The sequence below is a fragment of the Peromyscus californicus genome, unplaced genomic scaffold (genome assembly GCF_007827085.1).
Source record: "Peromyscus californicus insignis strain IS unplaced genomic scaffold, ASM782708v3 Scaffold_15__1_contigs__length_86483966, whole genome shotgun sequence".
Lineage (NCBI taxonomy): Eukaryota > Metazoa > Chordata > Mammalia > Rodentia > Cricetidae > Peromyscus > Peromyscus californicus.
The window spans coordinates 6,869,324-6,885,992 of NW_026294447.1; the positions used below are offsets into that span (position 1 = coordinate 6,869,324).

General features: G+C 38.5%; 1 non-coding gene across 1 annotated transcript; it reads left to right on the plus strand.

Moving 5' to 3' along the window:
- The first annotated feature begins 5,436 nt into the window (after positions 1-5,436).
- On the plus strand, positions 5,437-5,540 carry LOC128111289 (U6 spliceosomal RNA). Its single transcript, XR_008218555.1, has one exon. It is a non-coding gene; the product is annotated as a U6 spliceosomal RNA (small nuclear RNA).
- The last annotated feature ends 11,129 nt before the right edge of the window (positions 5,541-16,669 follow it).

Below are 16,669 nucleotides of genomic sequence, written 5' to 3' on the forward strand. Positions count from 1 at the left end.
GTTATCCTTTTCTTCTTCATTCACAGGAACTCTGAATATATTCTGGGCACATATCTTTCACTAAGTAATATATTGACAACGTCCTTTCAAACCCATGGCTTCCTTTTCCACTCTTCTCATGGCAGGTCTCAAATCAACAAAAATTTTTCAAATTTTGATACTTCAGCTTATCAATCCTTTTCTTTCTGGATTATATTTTATGATGTTAGTGAATAGTTTATGGGAAGAGTCACATAAACATTTTCTATCAAATGGGATGTCTGGCCTTTCTCTTCTAAGGTTTGCATTTTCACCTTCTGTTTTTTAGTTCTGCTCTTCCTTAGGGCTGACTTCCATGCATGAGAAATGAACTGCCGCTTTTCCCACAGATAATTAATTCACTTGATGTAGTACGTGTTCCCTAAAAGACCATGCTTTCCATTCTGTATTATTTGCTTTATTGGCATATAACTGTTAAGTATCATGTATATGAAAGATAGAAACTGATTTTATTGTTCATCACAAGCAAGCTAATCAATAAACATATTGCTTAATAATTTTGCTGTAAACCAGATGTGTGTCTGTTTATGTTGCATCAGTCAAATTTGATTGTTCATTCACATATAATGTTACTAATTTTAGTATGGTGGTTTTACAATATTTTATGTGATTTTTATATGATTATATATTTTATAGTATATCTTCTAAACTTTGTTCGTCTTTAAGACTTTATGATTATTTCTTTGTTTTCTTTTGTTTTTGAGACAGTGCCTCACTGTGTACACCTGCTGGCCTGAAGCTCCAGGCTGGCCTTGAACTCAGAGAGATCCTACCTCTCCTTGCCTGTTGTGTCCTAAAATAAAGATGTATGCTACCGTGCCCAACTGATCTATGGTAATTTTTTATAACTTTTACATTTTTATATAAAATTGGATTTAATCTGCTAATCTCTGCAAACTTTTGTTGAATTTTGGACAGTATCTAGAAAAACACTCAATGCTGTCTAAGAATATCTTCCTCTAAGAGGATCGAGTTTCCTTATTTTACCTTCACAAATGGAACACAAAAAAAAAAATCCCTTCCATCCAGATCTGTCTTAATCTTAGCTTGTTCCTGAACTCTGTGATACAGTATTTGCGGGGATCATAGTTTACCAAAGTGTAAGTGCTTTAATGAAATGTAGTTTTATTTTTCTTCTTTGTTTGTTTTTTTTTTTTTTCACATATCTGCTTATATTGTAAGAAGCGGTTGGGACACTATAGCTACTGTTTAAAAAGTTAATTTATAAAATCAGGGATTTGGTGAAGCTTTCTGGTGGGTTTCCTTGGGGACTCATGCATAGATACCACAGGAGGAAGGCTCCAAAGTCCAAGAAGAATGAGGTCATGGGGCTATGAAGAACTCCTTGAAGATATCACATGCATATTTGCACATGCATAACCTTGCATATGCTGAACCAAGCTTTGAAGAATATGCCTCTGGCCATAAGTACTACAGCCAGACCAGGAACACATCTGGGTTTTCCTTTCATGGCCTCTTGCTCTATTTGGATGCACAGGCTGATTTTCATTTGAGACAGCTACACATTGTCTTCTCTTCTTAGAACTGTGAGAGTCCCCAAACCTCTACTAGGCTCTTTAATTTCTAAGCACACTTTTAGAGTTCCTTAGTGTCTTGGGGTAGGAAAATGCCTAGGGAAGGAACATAATGTGTGCAGAATGTCAGTCATTTTTTTCTGAAATTCTCTGAGTTACTATCTTTAACTTTCTATTCTGATGTTTATAGTCAGTTTCTAAATCTGGGACTGACACCTGCTGTTAAGGTCAAAGAACATAGGAACAGAAGAGTTTACTCCAAGGCATGTCCATTCTCTGGGAGAAACTTGGTGCTTGAATTTGATTAAGTTGGCTTAGTTAATTTCCCTTTGTGTGGAGGGATGTATGTATGACCAAGGTCTTATAGGTGCTTGAATGTGTGGCATGTGAATCCTACAATCTATATGTTGTATACTGCTTAATACAGAAGTAATCTTCTCATTTGGTAAATGTGAGCAGAATGAGCAAAAGTTAACATATGGAGCAAGCATGGACAGAGAACACAGGAGCTTAGTCTCCAGCTGAGACTTACCTCTCCCTCAAACACTGCTGTAAAAATATATGCACACCCCAATATCAGCAAATTTGGAGGCAGTGGCCAGCAATATTTTCCTCTATAAGCTTCTACATCCCCACATACAATCAATTCTTGTTCTGTGATAGGTTTTGCTCATTATTTAAGACCTGCCCTAAGAGTAATTCCCTTTCAACTCACTTTATTTATTTCTATAACAACATGATTTTGTAATTTGTGGCTTTTGATATTTTACCAAATGTATGGGATTTGAACTTAGAAAAACTAAATTTGATTCCTATATGAGGTCTTGCGGTCTTTGGGAAGTTTTCTCTAAGAGTTGGTTGTCACATCTGTAAATGGGAGAAATACTACCTACCTCATTATTTTAAATATATTTATTGAATGTATATTTTATGCTAACCACTGAATTGAGAAGTGTATTAAAGAGAATGTGAATGTACACAGCACTATCACAACAAATATATATTATAATCACTCAACTTTAAATCCTTTTATTTCTTCATGAGATCAGTAACAATTGATAAGGAAATGGGAACTTCATGGAAATTCCAGGCTTTAGAGTCTGAATAAATGTGTAAATGTACCTTGCATGCCTGTACTCTCACTGTGCTAGAGCCAAGTTATAGTCTTTGACATCCTTTGCCCGTGGTATTAATGAATAAAGACAGACACAAACAAACCATATGTATATTAAGTGCATCTATTCCTTCACAATTACCTGCATATAGTAGCTGATTCATCCAACCCCCTAATTAAAAATTTGGTCTGCTAAGTTGATAGAGTGCTTGGTTATCAATCCCCAGTCAAGCATAAACTAAGCATGGTGGGAAATGACTGTAATTCCATACCTCTGCAAGCGAGTGTAGCAGACAGAGCGGGATGCTTCCGGTCATCCTCAGCTACATAATGAACTTGTAGTCAGCCTGGCATTTGTGAAACCCTGTATCAGTAACAACAACATAAACAACAATAATGAAATAGTAAAATAAATTAAAGAAGACGTACCAACGGAAAAAAACTTAGCTGTAAATGGGGCAAACTGGGTTTAAATTTTGTGTCTCTCATTTACCGCCCCTTTGTTCTATATTTACAGCATGTTAATTATTTAGTTAACTACCTAAAAATCAGGCTTCCTTACCTGTAAAACCCAGTAAAATAATGGTGTTTGCGTTGTAAGAACTGTGAGGCTCGAAAAGTAATTTTATATGGAAAACTACACCACGGAGCAAACAGTAAGTGCTCAATAGCTGTTGGCTATCATTGTCATCTGGAGCTTAGGCTCATTTCCAGTTGTCCTGATGTACTTGTTAAGGAGCAATTTAATCTGCTTCTTCCACTCTCATTTTCCATGATCCTCAATCCCAGGTGAGAGCACTGGAAAAGGTTTTCATTTTAAATGCATCTGGGCAAACGAGTTGTTCCACATAAATCAAGTACCCCTTGAGGTTCCTGTCTTTCGAAGTCTGAGAATGTGGGTAGTCCTGGCTTCAGCACCCTTGTCCGGTGTGTAGGATGTTCTGGCAATCCAGATGGATTGCCAGAACTGGAGCCTGAGATTTGGCCTGTGGCTGGGTTCTCTTCACTTCCTCTTGGCCAGGCTTTTGGGCCAGGAAAATGCTGTAATCACATTTCTTCTCCCCAGAAAACCCCTAGAGATCTCCTCTCTTGGACTTGAGGGTAGACATTCAAGAACTACCTTCCTTGGATGCTTTTTAGTTGTGATTTAATTTTTTTTCAAACCATCTGCCTTAATATGTTTTGCCCAACCCTTGAATTTTTTTCCTATTTGAACCCACAGTCAGGGAGCTCTTTACATTTAAGCTTATCCCAGAAATGTATATTTTAAAACAACTTTTAAAACCCATTCTTGGGCTATTGCACTCCTTATTTGCTTGCAGACTGTATATTTACATGTTTAATCTGACTATACATTTTAATGCACATACTGGCGCAATGAGGAATTTTATGATGACAGAAAAGCCAGCAAAAACTAGTTTAGATCACAAAAATATGCAGGAAATGAACTTTTAAAAGATCTATTTTTATATTTAGTTGACACAACCATGACTTCTTAGTGAAGAAAGGCAGGGTGCCCCCAGAGAGGAGTCTTCCATGGCTGTGATTCACAGTCTATTTATTTGGAGCCTGGAGTTTTGAAGATAATTTGAAAACTGGAAGAGAAAGTGGTATCCACCCAGCTCATTGTTCAGAGCCACAGGTCATGGAACAGAAATTTCTTGCCATGTTATGGGATCTAGCAATGACAGGAATGATTGTACAGACTTCCAGCGGATGAACCATGCAAAGACCTTTTCCTTTTAACTCCTTCAACCTATGTGCTATCCAGAATTTGCATTATCTGTTTGAAGGCACACTATGGTTCCAGTGACACAGAAGTATCATGAAAAATATGTGTTTTTCCCAATATGATCCCAAAAAATTACCAAAGCTGGTGAGTCGAAAAAAGAAAAGTTCTCTCAGTAGCTAAGAGAGACTTGCATTTCTTAAAGATGGGGATTCAATGTATATCGTCCAGGTATCTCCTTTTCTCAATTCTGTAGGTAACATTTTAACTTACCATTCCAACCACCTTCATAGATGTTAGTCTTATTGAATCACACACTGAGACTTCAGGTCCCTAAAGAGTGCTCAGCACCTTCTGGAAGGGGGCTGTGGCAAGATCATGGATGGACACCCACAGCACTGTGGATGAAGAAGTTGGCAAGTTTCACCCTTGCCTCCTGTCCACACTTTCCAGTCTCCTTTTCCGTTATGGCATCATGTATGAGGTCTAGCATGCATGGCATTCTTACAGAACATGTGGGAAGCGTTGGTTAATTAATTAGATTGGCCCGTGTCCGGGGCATTGGAGGATTAAAATACACCTCTAGAAAAATTCAAATCCAGTTTTTCCCTCATTCCTTGCTTTCCGGCACTCCCTGCCATGTGTATAAAGAAAGGCTGATGTGTCACTTGGGATGTTTCCTGGACTTTTATAAAATGTTCTTCTGTAAGATTTTATATTCTCTGAAGTCTGACATTTCCTGAATTTTCATTAACGCTGATGGCAGGGAAATTATTACCTAGTGAAATTTGTAAAATCAAAGTAGCCATGGGCCTCTCTTAAGTAGAATCTTTAATATGCTTAGGAGCCTGGCAATATAATTGCCTTTTCTGTAGATCCTTCCAGCAGAACAGTTTCAACCCCATACTAGTAAAACTTAAAGAAGGATTTCTTCAAATATGTAGAATATTCAAAGGTTTATAAAAACATAAGACTTGACTATAGAGACACTTTCTTGGAGATTCAAAATAGGCAGTGAAGTGCTCACTTCGCCAGCACATATAATAAAATTGAAATGATACAGAGATTAGCATGGCCCCTGAGAAAGGATAATGTTTAAATTAATGCAGTGTTCCATATTCTCTCTCTCTCTCTCTCTCTCTCTCTCTCTCTCTCTCTCTCTCTCTCTCTCTCTCTCTTCTTTCTCTATGTTCCATATTCTCTGTCTCTATCTCTGTCTCTGTTCCTCCCTCCCTCCCTCCCTCCCTCCCTCCCTCCCTCCCTCCCTCCCTCTCTCTCTCTCTCTCTCTCTCTCTCTCTCTCTCTCTCTCTCTCTCTCTCTCTCCTACCTGCATGATCTTTGAGTATATATTATGGCTTCTGGTTTTGGTTTTTTTTTCAGGATTCCCAAGCGTGTGAACAAATGGTTCTCCCTTCCACATCTCTCTCTTGGGCTCTTCCACTTCTGTGTTGTCATACCATGCTGTGTTTGCTTTTGTTTTACCTTATTATGTATTATATTCACTTCTCTCCTTGGGAAGCCAATTTATATTATTCTGAGATGGAAAGGGGTGATCCCCACAGGAGGATGGGAGGGGATTTGGGGAACAACTTGGAGGTGTAGAAGGAAAGGAAACTGTAATCAGGATATATTATATGAAAAATCTATTTTCAATAAAAGAAAAAATTAGAAGTAAAATTTATCATTATGAATGGGTTGGGAGGGAGGAAAAGGAAAGGAGTTGTAATTATATTATAATCTCAAAAACAATAAGAGAAAAAAGTTGTGTAAAAATAGTGAATATATACATAATTTTTATAGCAAATCATAAATATTTTATCAGATAGTGAATTTGATTTTTTAATTTTTTTAATATTTTATTCATAAAATTAGTGGACATCTTATTCAAACATATTAAAGTGTTTTTAATATTGAAATATTTTTATTTTAACAATGTTTTTGACCAATAACATTGCTATGCTTAAAGAAAATGAAGTCCATAATTTTACTACATTTTACATGATTGCTTATTACTCAATAATTGAGACAAAAATATCTTTTCTTCCTTATGATGATATTTGGCAAAAATATTAAACATTAATATATAAATAGCCATACCCATATGCATCAGCTTATATGCTATCAAAATATTTTTTATGCTGGTATCTGCTAAAAGTTAATTCCAGTGTAAATGATTGCCATAGATTTTCAATAAGAACAGAGTTTCAAAATTATATATACATATATAATCATATATGTATACATAAATCAAATGTGTATACAAAGCATATGGACATACAAATTATGTACATATACACATACTAAATATATGTACATATGTATAAAATATACATATACATACAAATATATATATAATATAAACTTAAGTTACTGAATCAGGGAAAGAAAATTCTTGAATTCACTGCTAAATTAAATCCAAGTTATTGCAAGCAATAAATAAATGCTTTCCTAAATGATATTGACTAATCTGTAATTTTTTGTAAATTATGTAATTATTAAAAGTTGGGATTAATGGCTGGTTTGCGGTCTTTCCTTTGCCTTCAAAACACAGGAGAGTTTATTTGTTGGTCAATGACCCTTTTAAGTTAATTAATGATTAGGTATTTGTTTATACTGAAGCTATTATAAATGGGAATTGGCCGAATGTATGAATGGTATCTAAATACTTGTTACCAAACATTAAGTAGAAGGAATTGCTGAGATGCCACTGCTTTGGAGAATTGGAGGAATCATACATATTTGGAATGGGTACCTGACTAACCAGGTACAAAATATAAAGCGACTTTGTTTTGGACAATTGTCACTTTTAAATCGACTAATTTTAGACTCATCTAGAAGGCATATCAATGAGATATATAACTAATATAGAAAATTTCTACCAAGAGTAGGATTATTGCTATGAGATACTTGACCATGTGATTCTTGGGCTTTTGGAACTTTGGAAGAATAAGGAAGAATTTGGTGCTATGGACCAGTGAAGCATTGGAAGTCTATCAGCAGAGCATAATTGGACCTTTTAATGGGAGTTTAGAAGACCAAAATTCCAAGAGAAATTCAGAATGGAGTTGTGAATTATGAGGTGCCAAGGACTGATTGAGCAAGGACTCACTGGGAACTGGGCTACAAGTCATTTTTATTCTATTTGGAAAAGAATCTGATTATTCTCCCCATCTTTTGAATACTTGAGTGGGGCCAAATTCCAAAGTAATGGAGACATTCATCTAGTGGATGCAATTTTAGGACAGCAAATGTATCTAGGATGCTCACTATTCTCAGGCAGGTCTAATGAGAGAGGAGACAGTTGTGGACACTGAACATTGCTTAGGAATGGAGTATGAAGATATTTAAATTTGTGGATAGGGGTAGAGGAGAAAATATGGCTGAGTGGTGGTGGTGCACATCTTTAATACCAGCACTTTGGGAGGCAGAGGCAGACATATCTCTGAGTTCAAGTTTAGTCTGGTCTATAGATAGAGTTCTGGGACAGCTAGGGCTACACAGAGAAACCCTGTCTCGAAAAACAAACAAAAAAATCAATAAACAAACAAACAAACAAAAAAGATCAACTGGTGGACACTGGGCCTGGGGTGATGGTTCAGGACATAATGGAACTTGCTTTGTAAGTATAAAGGCCTGAATTCAAATCCCCAAAACATAGGCAATGATGGTGATATTTTATTTGTGCTGAAATGTGATTTTATTTGTATGTTAATAAATAAAAGTGCCTGGGAGTCAGAGCTAATAGCAAGCCATTTAGCAGAAGTCTGGCAGTGGTAGCACATGCCCTTAATCCCGATCACATGACAGGCAGATCTCTGTGTGTTCAAGGACACCACCAGCATGGAGACACACACTTTTAATTTCAATACCAACCATAGAGACCTGGAGGTCTGCATAGACAGGCAGTGATGAAGAGGTCATGTGGTTGGGTTTACAACCAATGAGAAGACAGAACATAAAGCCAATAAAAAGACAGACACACAGGAAGAAGGTCTCTCTCTCAGGGGAAGGACGACAGCGACAGTGAGGGGTAAGAAGGCGGTCTTGGTCTCACCTCCTAGCTACTGCTCTCTGATCTCTGGGCTTTTAACTCTGCATTTGGCTCTGCATTTCTTATTTAATAAAACCGTTCAGAATTATATCTACAGGTAACAGTCTGGCCATTGCTGTGTGTGGTTTTAACCCCAGTATTGGATACCAATAACAAACAGATACCACCAATAACAAACAGATACCACCAATAACAAACAGATACCACCAATAACAAACAGATACCAAGAGCTTGCTAGACAGTCACCCTCAGGGAATAGAAAGTTTCTGTTTCAATGAGAGACTCTGTCTCAAGAGAGTAAAGTGGATTAACAGGAGCTCTGAACTCTGAAGGCGTGCATATGGGTGTGCACGTCTATACTCAAATGCTTGCACCACACACACACACACACACACACACACACATAAAGTCAACTTAGTACTTCTCACTAGGAAAGGTATCCTGATGGAAAGACCACACATACCAAATGTTCTAATATGTCAAAATGCAAATTCATTTGAAATTAGAGTACCTGAATTGAGAATAACATTTAACATGCTCCTTGCTAAAAAAAAAAAAAAAAAAAACCACTACGGAGTATTCTTCCATGTTCTGCCACCAAGTCAGAGAAAGACCAACTATAGCTGTGGTAGAAAGGGATCAGAGTATAAGACAGGTTCACAGCAGGACTTGGAAGTGTCATCTACAGGATACAGTGTGGTTTGCTCCAAGCTTTTCCCGGGAGAGGTGAGGGAGCAGAAGTGAGTGAGCGGAAGTGAATGAGCAGGGGCCCTAGGCTTGTTAGTTGGCAGAGATAACTCTCTGGGAAGAAAGTGAAATAAAGGCTGGGGACAGTGTCAGGGGCATCACCCAATTTTCATTAAGAGGCAAGCTCCTATCCTAAAGCTCTGAGTAGCTGCAGCAAGAGAGCCTTATAGCAGGGATCTATGTCAGGGTTCAAGCTAAAGATAAATCAGGCATCTGGTTTACAGACAGCTTTCAGACAAGGTCAGTCCTCCAGGCCCAGGGACATCTTCCACATAAGGCTAGGTAAAGAGCAGGAAGCTTTGCTGGAGGAAGGGAGTTTCCACATTGCCTAGCTCAGAGAGAAAGCTGCTAGGCTATTGCAGACTGCACCCTCTACCAGCCAGCAAAAATCTCCCAACAGTACTGGTTTGGCATGCATGCAAAATGTAAACGTTAAAGAATCCTGAGGTTTTCATCAGTGTTCCAGAAAGTCCCTGAGGCTATGCAATGTGTGGTGGGATAAGATTCCTTATAATGAGACCCCCAACAAACTACTATATGAATCTGTGAAGATGGAGCTTATGATGGCCATGGGCAGTGATAAGTATAAATTGGAGCTGCCCCAAGAGAGAGGCTACTTGTTTTGCAGATAGCAGACCTGGAAAGTGGGACTATACAAGTCTACTGAACCCAGATGATTCCATAATGAACCCAAGATACCATACATGAAACTTCAGAATTCGTTGTTTGCTCTACTAACATCTGGTCTTGTTCTGTCCTGATCTTTCTTTGATGTATCCGCATTCTCCACTTTAGGAATGAGATTATTTATTCTTGAATATATTGAAAGGCTATAACCCGAACATTTTATTGTTATGTGGGGGTTCACAATTAAGAGATTTTACTGAATCACATAAGGGAGTTTGGACTCTGGGAATCTGAACAATTTTGAAACTGTTAAAATTGTGGGGACTCCTGAAAATGAACTAGATACATTCCATAATATGCGATGGCCATGAGTCTATGGAAGCTATGGTTTAAAATGATATGCTCGGGTTCCAAATAGAGAAGGGGTGGAATTTTGGTAGTTAATAGTAATTATCCACTTGACTAGATATTACAGTCACCTACAGACTTGTCTATGGTAGTTTTTCAAGGAAGCTTTAATTGAGGAGGAAAAAATATACCCTAGGTGGGTGTGGCATTATTCATGAGCTAGAATCCCAGACTGAATACAAGGAGGCAAAGTTAGTCCAGCACCAGTGTTCATCTGTCTTCATTTGCTGACTGTGCATCCAATGGGACCTCATCTTTCCAGCACCACAGCTGATTCTGCTACAGTGCCTTCCACATGCTGATGGACTGTATCTTCAAACTGTGAGCCAGTGTTAACCCTTTCTATTGTAAGTTCTTTTCACAGGTGTTTTGTCACAGTGATAAAAAGTAACTTATACAGGCCCACCCAAGGAAAGGTTTCCCTGAGCTGAACTTACCCAAACAAGACTAGCCTTCTGTGTGTTGCTTTATGACATGATGGTTGGGAATACTGATGACAATAAAGTTGTGTTTGGAGCACAGAGGAGAAGAGTGGTCACAAAGCTCCATCCCCAGCAGGGGAGGTATTGGCTTTTTCTTGGTGCTGGGAGAAGGAAAGTCAGTTTCTTTAATGGTACGACACCTGATGTATTGACCACACCCCAAGGTAAGCCACACCCTGAGGAGCAGTTGGACAACATAAAATCGATTCAATAGGCCAACACACACACACACACACACACACACACACACACACACACACACACACACACACACACACACACGCGCGCGCACACACACGCACACACACACACACACACACACACTCACACACACACACACACACACACGCACACACACACGAGGGAATTGGGGAATGAAGTTGGAATGAAACTAGCTCCCATAGGCTCATATATTTGAAAGCTTAGTCCCCGGCTGGTGTAACTACTAACAAAAGAGTAGGAGGTGTGGCTTTGTTGGAGATGATGTGTCACAATGGGGGAGATTTGAGGTTCCAAAAGCCCAAGTCATTCTGTTCCCAGTTCTCTGTCTCTGTCTCTGTATCTCTTCCTCCTGCTGGAGGATGTCTTCCTGTATGCTGTGAATATATGTTGTTTCCATTGATTAATAACTAAGCTGCTTTGGCCTATGGCAAGGCAGCTTAGATGCAGGCAGGAAAGGAGAGAGACAGGAAAGAGAAAGGCAGAGTCTGGTGAGACACAAGCCAGTCGCCTAAGCAGCAGCATGTAATGGGATGCAGGTAAAGCCATGGAACATGTGGCAAAACATAGATTAATAGAAATGGGTTAATTTAAGATATAAGAGCTAACTAAAAAGAAGCCTGCCATAGATCATACACTTTGTGTGATTATTTTTTAATAATTATTTTATAAAGCCTCTGAGTGATTATTTTATAAGTGACTATGGGACTGCGGGCTGGGTGGACTGGAGAAACCTTCCAACTACTGCCTTCTGCTTCTGGATCAGATGTAAGTGCTCTGCTACTATTTTAGCACTTCAGTACCATACCTGCCTGCCTTCTGCCAAGCTCCCCACTATGTTTTAAGTCCCTAATAAATGCTTTCTTCTTCAAGTTGTCTTGGTCATGGTGTTTTATCACAGTAATAACTAAGTAGCAAGTTACTAAGACATGTAAGAAGGTGGGGATGATTTGGGTGAGTTGGAAGATAGGCATGAATTAGATCAAAATAGGCTGCATGAAATTACTAAAGAATTAATAAAATATTATTTTTAAAAAGGAAGTTGTGCCTGGATTTTTTTTTTTGTAATGTTATGGTACTTCCTTTCATGTGTTCTTTATTAGAACTAAGCTACTTTGTATCAGGTTAAATTGGTTCTATTGTGTAAGTGTTTATCAATTCAAATTTAACACTGTTCCTAAAAGATTTAAATCATTGATTGTGTTGTGTGTATCTATCCCTAAGAGAGGCTTGGGTTTACCACTTTGAATAAAAATGTGATTTTTTAAAAAAAATATATTTGGCCAATGCATTCATTGGGAGTTAGGGAGAAAAATCTATTTCAGACGTCTACCTACTCATTACATCACATGAGTAAGAGTTTCATTTAGCCAAGTACTTCAGTAAAGAGGAAGCCCAAGGGGAAAGCTGAACCACCCATCCTCTTTGGGGGGAAGCTAAGGCAAAGAAGACATAAACGGCATCACATGTCTAGACGGTAAGGAAAGATGCCCCAGCACACAAATGGTATTTGTCAGAACTTGGCCCAGACAGAGCTGAGACAGGAACTAGACAAAGGTCTGTTACAGATGTGTCTCCTAGTTTAACAGGCCAGGCCTTGTCTTGAGAGGGTCTAATTGACCAGGGCACCCCAGAGCCCCTTAACGGGAGGCTTTCTTGTTTTATGCCTTCCCTCAGTTATCTTTTATCCTGAAGGGCCTGGAAACCTTAATCATAAAACCAAACTAAAAGATCAATTGTTTTCAAGTAACAAAAGATGCTAATGCAGTTTTTATAGTGCAGCAGGTCTTGTTATGTTGGCAGAGGCTGAGATTTCCTATAACAAGCCAGAATTGCTCTCTGAAATTAGTAAATATGTAATTTAGAAGGAGTCTATCTTTGAAATATATAAAATAAATGACCTATTTTATTGGATGATATTGTGCATTGTTGTGTGATCTAAAGAAGAGATGAATCCTTGTCTTGAAAGCAACATCTTTAGAACAGTAGATCCCACATCTCTACCTTTTTAAACTTCAAAGAAAAACTATTCTTTCAATTTCATTTTTCAACTCCTGCCTCAATTAAAAGCAGTAAGTGATTATGAAACACCAACTATATGCTCAGGAGTCTGCTCACAGGAACATTAGCAAGATTAAGCAACCTTCCTTTCTATGAGACATGAGAAATTTGCTCAGAGAGGATACATCACAAGTTAAACAGACAGCAGGGTGAAGTAAGCCCAGCAAGGTGCTTGCATGGAGTTTGGTTGCTTCAGATAATATTAAAGAAGTTTTGAGAAGAATTGACATAGTAGATAGTACTGTAGAGAAAAGAATCCAGACCCTGAAAAGAGCAGCTACAGACCCAGCTTATTCAATGTCTAGCAATTAATGAACAGATTTTTCTTATAAATATTATTCTGCTAAAGAAGCATAGCAATAAAATGACTCTTTGTTTGTTTGTTTGTTTTTGGAAACTGGGTTTCTCTGTGTAGCTTTGTGCCTTTCTAGGCTGGCCTCGAACTCACAGAGATCCGCCTGCCTCTGCCTCCCGAGTACTGGGATTAAAGGCATGCGCCACCACCACTGGACAATAAAATGACTCTTAATGGCATACTGTTATATACAGAGATCAGTGCCTGCTCAACCTTCATCAGAGAAACATCTCGGGTAGATAGGAATTAGCACAGAGTCTCACAACTGGATATTGTGCAGAGAGCAAGAGAATTTGGAGTTCTCAGTCCTAAATGGGATGTCTTCGTCACCCCTACCCCCCAAGTTCAGAAATCTATGCAGAAGAGGAGGCAGAAAAGCGGTAACAGCCATAGGTCACAAATGACTCCAAGGAAACAATACCTTTCAGACACTATGGGACTGACGCACGGGTGCACTCACAAGACCTGAGCAGGTTCAGGCTAGATGGGGTTCCAGCACTGAGATAAACAAGGAGACTTGGGTTCACACTCCCAATCAAGAAATATTTCCAATTGATACCTACTGGCAAGAGGAAAATCAGTCTTCTCCAATGGAGTGTTATTGGGTGTATATCAGCCATACTGCAGGGCAGGCCTCATTCCCAGGAGTAGTTGCCAACACAAAATGAGCGCATTGCTATTTTTGTGAATTTGTTTTGTTTTGATTTGTTTGAGCCTTTCATTTTATCTTAATTCTCTTTTGGGTTTTTTGTTTGTTTGTTTTGATTTTCACTTTTTGTTCCTGGGTTTGTTTTTTTTCTTTTTTTTTTTTTGAGAGAGAAAGAGAGAGCAAAAGAGAAAACATGAAGTTAGATGGGTAGAGAAGAGGAGCTTGGAAGTGTTGAGAGAGACGAAAAATGATCAAAACACATTATATGAAAACTTCTTAACTAAAAGAAATAAAAAGTCTCATTTAAAAAAGAAAATAGGTTAGGGATCTTTGATGCTTAGAGAAAGGTTAGGTTTCCATGTTTACACATTGGCAAGAGTTGGTTTAATATAACAGGGTATCTCTGCCTTTTCAGGGAGCAGATGGATTTCTTCAGAATGGACATGAGCTCATTTGTCATTTGCATGTGTTTTCCAGGGGCCTGGTCTTGCTTAGCACTTGTGGCTTCTCCCAGGCCTCTCCAGTTGAGTGACTTGGGTCCATCTCACGTGTAAGGCAGCTGAAGCACAGACTGACTTCTTGCTTACCTATCGTCATGTACCAGAAGAGCAAAGTTGGTAATAAAAGCGAAAACTATAGCTGTGATCCGGCCTCTGAATGAAAACCTGAGCAGTCGTACACTTGACACATTTCTGCTTCTGCTTGTAGCCGAGTACCTGTCTCTGATGCTGAGACAGTAAATGTGAAACAGAAAGACAACCAATTCAATAAGCGGTTGGTAATCAGTGAGACCTCAGAAAGAAGAAACTACGTGTAAATAAGTGTTACGTTTGCCACAGCAGTTACCAACTCAGATATTTAACAATTAAAATCAGTGAGTGTAAAGGGTATCAGGAAGCGTAAGGCAGGGTTTTTCTTTTTAATCAATCAGGGCTCTGAGAATAAAATACCAGAATTTTTATGCCCCAAACTCAAGATGTGAATGGACAAGATCTCCCCTGATTAAGACAATATCACATAATGTCAGCTTGAATGATGAATTAGAGTTGCTCTTTCAGGGGGCATGAGTTTGGTTCCCAGCACTCACGTTGGGCCTCTCACCACTACCTGCAACTCCAGGTCAAGGAGGTTCCAGCACCCTCTTCTGTCCCCTGTGAGTCCTGCACACCATGAGGTACACATACAGACACATGCATATAAGTGAAAAATAAAAATAAATTTTAGAAAAATATTCAGATAATAAAAAATAAACCTAACAACTACTATTCATTGTACAGATTCTCCTCAAAAGATTCCATACTTTTAAAATGTATGCTTATGTGGGTCATATTGTTAAAATAAAAAATAGTTGGTGATGAGTTATAACTGAAACATCTTTTAAACTCAATCTCCTAATACAATAAGCAAAAAATTGGAGAATTTAGTTCTCATCAAGAAACAAAGGTCCTTGAAAATTAGACCCATCTAAAAATTCCTTCTCAATTTTAAGAACATACTAGAAATAAATTGGTCCTCACAATTTTAAAATTAAAACAATGTAGCTAACATATATTGTAACTCATTGCTAGATAATTTAATCAATTAATTTTCATATACAATCTGGTATATGAAATGAAAAACAAAAATGAACAGCTGTGCAAACACAGTGAGAAATGATATAGATACTAGACACACCAAACACGACTGTTTTCCTTTTCCTCCTTTCTTCCTTTGTTTGTTCCCTCCTCCTCCCTCCTCTCCTCCCTACCCTCATAAACCCTATCCTGATATTAAACTCATTCCTAAGTATAACTCTGGGACTGGAATCAAGGGTTCCACCACCACAACCAGTTTATAAGCTCAAGGTTCAAAACTAGGACCTCCTATAGGCTATCAACAGACTCTACCAACTGAACTAGATAGACAGAATGACTTTTAATATAAATATATTCATATTCTCAAAAAAGGTTAAAAATTTTCTTTATATAGGAGGAATCTGTAAAATAGGATCAAAATAAATTCTAAATATAAAAAATGTAATCTTGGCCTCTCTAGCACTTTGCTTCTTCCTATTCTCATGTGGTCTTCATTTACCATGGTCTCCTATTCCTTGTTCTCCCTCTCTGTTGTTGATCCAGCTGGGATCTCCCGCTCCCCCAAGCTCTCTTTCCCTCGACCCTTGCCCTTCATTACCCCCACTCATGTCCAGGCTGTTCATGTAGATCTCATTCCATTTCTCTGTCATTGGGCGATCCCCGTGTCTTTCTTGGGGTCCTGTTTTCCAGGTAGCCTCCCTGGTGATGTGAGTAGCAGACAAGTCATCCTTGTTCCACATCTAGTATCCTGCTATGAGTGAGTACATACCATGTTTGTCTTTCTGAGTCTGGGTTACCTCACTCAGGATGATTTTTTCTAGATCCATCCATTTGTCTGCAAACCTCATGATGCCATTGTTTTTCTCTGCTGAGTAGTATTCCATTGTGTATATGTACCACATTTTGTTTATCCATTCTTCAGTTGAAGAGCATCTAGGTTGTTTCCATGTTCTGGCTATTACAAACAATGCTGATATGAACATAGCTGAACAAGTGCTCTTATGGTGTGGAGAGGCCCACAGAAATCCACAAAGATACCCACACAACAGACTGCTGGCAATGGTCGAGAGACAGCCCG